The following is a 6,535-nucleotide window of genomic DNA, read 5'->3' on the forward strand; positions in this document are numbered from 1 at the left end:
ACCCCCACCCCCGAAATTTCTGGCTAAGCCCCTGCAAAGACACCTGTATTGTTATGGTTTTAGCACAGTAACCGTATTTGCTATAAAAAGTGCGCGGTGTTGAGTTTTATGAGCAATTAATTACTAATGATAGAAAACACCTCTTTATGTTTGTTGCATGTGCACGAAAATCGTTTTTTTCTTTAGGTCTTTTAGAATTCAGAGACGTATGCAAAAATCAGAGAGATTCGCCTCTTAGATTCGGTGTAATGAGGTCGACACGTTGTCCATTTGGTGTTGTCCGGACTATTATTAAAGGCAATATCTTGCTTAATACTCATCACATCCGTCAGAAATTTTCAGATAAGACAGCGCATTCATAATTTTACAACCAGGGAAACACGTTGAATGCAAAGAGAAGACTGTTTTTAATCTTCATTTCAACTTTGAACGTACAGTTGTCAGGGGCATAGATACAAAGTGACTGCTTCAGTAATGAGTGTGATGACCTTTGACGTTGATCACAACTTCATATTGCCGATGAATGGGCTGAATGAATCGACATAGCAATATTATTGTCTCTTAAAGGATACTATTCTACTCTCAAACTAAAGGCTTGTTTTAACTGAGCAAAGGTCGGGGGCTGACGCGGTCTGGTACGAATGGCTCGTTCAAATGCTCAAATGGATTGAGATTTGGTGAATGTGCTGGTCATGGGTGCGGGGCAGGAATGGTGTTAGTTTTGAGAAATTGATATGTCAAATGAGCAAGGTGCATTATCATGCATACTTGCCATTGGGCTTGATTTTGAAAGAAAGGTACAATATTATGCTCGAGAATTTGGGACTCATCTGAAAACGTATACGTATTTCAAACACGCCATGGCCTTCTTACCCGATGCTGTACCTAATGAAATCTGTGCTTGATGTTTAAGGCCTGCAGTTTTATGTGACACACTGGGTGTCTTGCACGAAGGCGTCCCTTTTTCCAACGACGAAGAACAGTTATCACAGATATCGGATTGGGGGGCTCTCGTGGCCTAGAGGTTAAGGTGTTCGCCTCTCATTTAAAGGTCCCGGGTTCGAATCCGGGTAGCGACCGAAAATTTTTCTTCTCTAAAATTGTCTCCTTTCACCTTCTTTCCTGCTTTCTAGCAATGTTCTGTGGTCTGCTTTCGTTTCCTCTTTCTGCCCCCTCCCCCTCACCTCATTTGCCCCCTCCTCTGGGTTCCAGACTCTTTCTGCAGCCTTTCTACTGTTTCTCCTTGGCTCCTTCTTAATGCTGTCTCTCATCCACACCCCTGATCTTCTGGTTGGAAAGATCTACACCTAGCCCTCTCGGACAAGGGCGAAAAATCTCGGAGGTTCCGTGTGCAACCTGCGCACGTTAAAGGCTTCTGCCGCCATCCGGACAAAATTTCCTACCAACTGAAAATTGTAATGTGTCCCGCGCGCTCATAAGACCCCATGCAGCTACGAGCGCCGTAAAACACTTACAAAAAAAATAAATAAATAAAAAGAGAAAGATCGGTGCGCCATTTCTGACTCTATTTGACTCATTTCGGATCTGTTTTGCGGTTTGAAATCGGTTTCTCAAGTGTTGTGTTCGGATGACAATGAATGCGTCTTCCTTCCGTTTTGTCTTCCTGCGTCTTGCTCGCCTGGGAGCCTATTGTTACCTGGTGATCGCGTGTCGCACACATAGTGTGTCTGCTCACGCTGAACCTTCTCATGACTGATAAAGCTGAAGTGCCCACCTGAAGCATTTCAATAATTCGATTTCTCTCTGATTCATTCAGGCAAAGCATGGTGAATCGATAAATAGAAGTAAAAGTAACTTTTTGAGGTGACAAATAATTTGAAAGAAGTCCAACGTACGTGTCTAGATTTTATTTGCAAAGTTATGCATTTTCACAGTATTCGACAAAGTGTTAAAACCACGTGAATGACACTGTGAGGCAAAACAGTAGATCATTGCACATTGAGTACTGCTCACGGATGACAACAAAGATGAGCTTGCGTGAGATTTGTAAAAATACCGAAGTCAAAGGATGTTTCGTTTTTGAGTTGGATCTACACAAATAAAATATGTGAAATTAAAATTGTTGAAGCTTATATATAATATTAATATAGTGGCGTCCAAAAGAAACTTGAAAATGTAATCACCCAGTCATCGTGTTATAGCCTTGCACTATCCGCTCTTGCAGCGTAATAATTTAAAGCTAAACAAATAATACATCATCAGACACATTAGTATCTCATCTATGTTAAGAGTCGCCCGAGATATGGTCACTCAAAACTGACCTTAAAAAAATCAGGCTTGGAAAAATTATGCGAAATCAGAGAAACATAAAAGTGTCTTCGCGCCTTTATTTAGGGTGCATCAACACTGGTGGAATGGACGTGTATTTAATATCAAAGGAAAAGAGAATGGTGTTGTCTTTGCAGTAAACATCATCTTCTGATAATAGTTGGGAACAGATTGGAAAACAGAACAGTTACAAATACCCCGTAAAACCTTGACCTAACATTTCATGTGCTCATTTGTATTAATTTCGTTTTTGTTTAGGAGTTATTGGTTTCGTGTCAACATTGACTGTGTTAATTAGTTTGTGGACATAATCATCTAACAGTGGGGAACAGAGGCCACGAAACTGCTTTGGTTTTTGGTGGTCTGGAGTGGAATGAACAAAACCGCCCACGTAAGAAAGAACCACTGGATATATTATCCTTATTTTCATCATGGCGTCATTCAAGTAGACATCTTCTACATGCATAGTAAAGCAATTTCTCACAGGGCCAATGCCGAAAATTCTCGAAAAGCCAAATCAAAACAACTTTAGAGTGGGCACTGCTAAAAAGCCCCGATATGAATCCTTCAGGCATTTGACGGTCCCATAAAACAGTAGCCGAAGAAAAGCGACATTGCTCCCAATTCAGACTCTTTCTTTCAAATTTTCTTTGACATTTGGGATGAAATGACCGATAATTATTTCCAAAATGTAATAGACCCGATGCCCATAGGGTTCGTGCCTATTGAATGGCTCCTGAGAAAAGTACCAATGGGCGCATTTAACGGTCCAAGCTTTGCGTGGTATTTGTGATTGTTCTGTTTTCTTTTTCGTTTAAAACTATCTGACGAAACATCGTAATAAAATAGTGTTTATTGTAGAGAAAAAAATTCTCCATTCATTGGATATGTATGTCCATTCTATCAATATTGATGTTCCTCAATACACGAGCGAAGACAATTTTACAATTCTTTGAATCAGCACAATTTTGCCAAGCCTGATATTTTTTAAAGGTAAATATTGAGTGACAATATCTCAGGCGTCTCTTAACATAGAGGAATTATTAATGTGTCAGATGATACAGAATTTATTTAGCTTTAATTTAGTATACTACCTGAGTGGGTAATGCAAGGCTTAAACACGATGATAGGGTGATTACATTTTAAAGTTTCTTTTGGACGTCACTGTATATATAAAAATATATAAATCTCTATGTATAATATTTTAGCGGGCTATAGGAACAGTAGTGACCTCACTGCCTGCTCTTCAATGCTCCCTATGTTAAATGCAGACTCCTGATGTCATGTCTGTCTAAGATGCCAACCTTTAAACTTTGGATTAAACTTTCTGATTTGTCAGAATAAAGGTGTTTCAGAAATAACATCAATTAGTAACGTACGACCACTTGTTCCAATTTTGGCATAATGGTTCCAGGAGTAAGAGCAGCTTTCGGCACTGAGTCCTGCCTGCGTTAAATAGAAAGACAGAGGATAAAATGGTTTGCCCTCCTGTTACGCATGTCACCTGACCAGCCAGCCCCGAGAGCCTACAGCACCAAGCACGAAGGCTATAAAGGAAGGCCACGCAAAAGGTGGATTGAAGGTGTCAAGAAAACCCTAAGAACTCATAACATCACAATTGAAAGAGCTGCGGAGCTGGCCTACCATAGAACACTGCATCTCCCCTCGACGGCAACAGAGGATGAAAAAGCAAAAGCAAAAAAAAAAAAAAAAAAAAAAAAAGAAAAAAGAAGCTCCAGTTTTGGTATACTACGAGTCGTATTCTTGTTGTCATTCCGTCCCATGCCACTAAATTCGATGCCTAGGCCTGGATATAAAGTGAGACTACTTTGGACGTTTAAGGGCTGGAGACATACAAGGTCAAATTAACCCAGCTCTTCACCAAAAGAGTCTGCGTCGTCGACCCTGATTCTGAAAGGTGCAAAACAAATGTCTTATAATCCCGATCGATTTGATACACTAGAGCCGGTCCCCCTTCCGAAATGTTTCACATGTCACGTTAAATTTTAGAATGACTCTAAATTTGTACATTGTAATGACAGTCTGCAAATTGTTATTTCTTTACTTCAACCTCTGGGTTGTGCCATCATTCTGGTTATAAATAACAGTAACAGGCAACGAATTTACGCTAAAGATTACATAAACAAGTATACGATTATAAAAGATAAACAATTGTCCAGATATTGGCACATTACTTTGGTCTTTCTCCACACACACGCACATACAAACACAAACACAAACACAAACACACACACACACACACACACACACACACACACACACACACACACACACACACACATGGCCTACACGAACGCGCACACAGACTCAGACACACACACACACACACACACACACACACACACACACACACAACATACACACATACACACACACGCACACAACGCACACTCATACACATAGACTGTCTCACCCCCACCCCCAACACACACACACTCACACACAAACGCACACACACACACACATACATGCATCTGAACACATATACATTATGATATAATGTATGCTTGCACTCACAGACTCGCAAATGAAACACATGTAATTGTTGAATTTTTGCTCCTCTCATCGACACTAAATAGATCATTTAGGAGGCGGGCTGCTCCAACCCTGGATGTGGATGGTTGGTGGGTGCTCTGGTGTGGTGTGCTCCTTCTTTCCTATCAAACATCTATCGTCCTTATCTTTCCTCCTTTTTGGCGTTTGTTACTCTCTAGTAACACTACCTATGTTTGAGTGGCGTCGGTGGCCTAGTGGTTAGGCTACCGGACTCGTAATAATGAGATTACAAGCTCGGGGGTTCGAGCTTCAGCTGTGTCCGACGTTGTGTCTTGGGAAAATCACTTTACACGAATTTCCTATTTGGCTCGATCCTTTCGGAGATGGACGTTAAACTCGAAGGTTCCGCCTCTTAAATAACCTAGCAGTGGGTTTTTATTTCTAATCTTCGGCACTTTTATTACCTTATTGTGTTACAAAAGTCGTGAAACTCTTACTTAAACTAAAACAACCCTGGGCTGAGAGGGATACACCGTCCCACCAGAAAGTTTTAGATACAGTGGAATTCGGATTCTGCGAAGTCAATGGGTCTGGTCTTTCATATAGTTGAATCTGAGTGTTCGTTATGGCAAATATGAGGATTTTGTGTAGATAATTACAGACACAGAGCAAGTAATGCATGATGTATTCGACTTTCTCAATCAAAGGTAGTTTGGTTTCAAATTAAAGGCATTTTCGTTTCTTTGATACCAAAAAGTTGCTGAAAAAATTCCAGGAAAATACACTGAACTCTACAAAGCACACACTGTGCAAAAGGGCCGCATTTGTTCAAATACACGCCTGTGTATCATCTATACCGTTGATTCCACCGTGCAGGGCAGAAATCGTTACATAGATCTATGTCAACATTAGCCTATCAATGTAATATTAATCAGTAGCCGGAGAAAAATAATGTGTTGCGTTTGTTTCTCTACTGACATTCCACTCCCAGATCGTTTGTACCCCCCCCCCCCAACCCTGACACATGCACACACAGTCACACGTGTTCTGGACGCCCATCCGACCCCACCACACCCTAAGACATGGGTGCGTAATTACAACGCCTGTGTTGGTATGCAAAGAGGATGCTGATTGGTCGCACAGAGCAGTTCACCTTGCAAGCGACTTCGTTGAACCTGATCTATTTTTATTGATTTTTATTAATACAAAAATCAGGGAATCCAATTCCTTTCGTTGATTCCGAGTTTTAAAAAAAATCCAAGTTCGTTGAATCCGGGTGTTCTTTGAATCCGAGTTCGTTGCGAACGGGTTCCACTGTACTCGATTAAAAAATGTCACATTCTGGGATCAAACTCATGTCTCCTGGGCGCAAACCGCACCCCACCCCCCTAGACAAAGGCAAAGTTAAATAGGTTATGAAGTGCAACAAGGTAGAAGAATTTAAAAAAAATTTTTTTTTTTTGGGGGGGGGGGGTAGTGTGTAGGAGTGGGGGTGAGGGTTTCGGAACGGAATAAGGGGAGGAGAAGAACGAGCGAAAAGAAGGAATAGATCGAGAATCTTACTCGAAGATGGTAGTTCGTGAGAGAACAAGTGGAGAGAAAACTATGAGTTAGGGTTGGAGCGGGTTGGGGGGTGGGGGAGTATTTACCAGAAAGGGTTATTTTTTGTCATTGATTTTCTGTGTCATCGAGGAAGTCTGGAATGTGTGTGTGTGTGTGTGTGTGTGTG

This window comes from Aplysia californica, unplaced genomic scaffold (assembly GCF_000002075.1).
Source record: "Aplysia californica isolate F4 #8 unplaced genomic scaffold, AplCal3.0 scaffold00298, whole genome shotgun sequence".
Classification (NCBI taxonomy): domain Eukaryota; kingdom Metazoa; phylum Mollusca; class Gastropoda; order Aplysiida; family Aplysiidae; genus Aplysia; species Aplysia californica.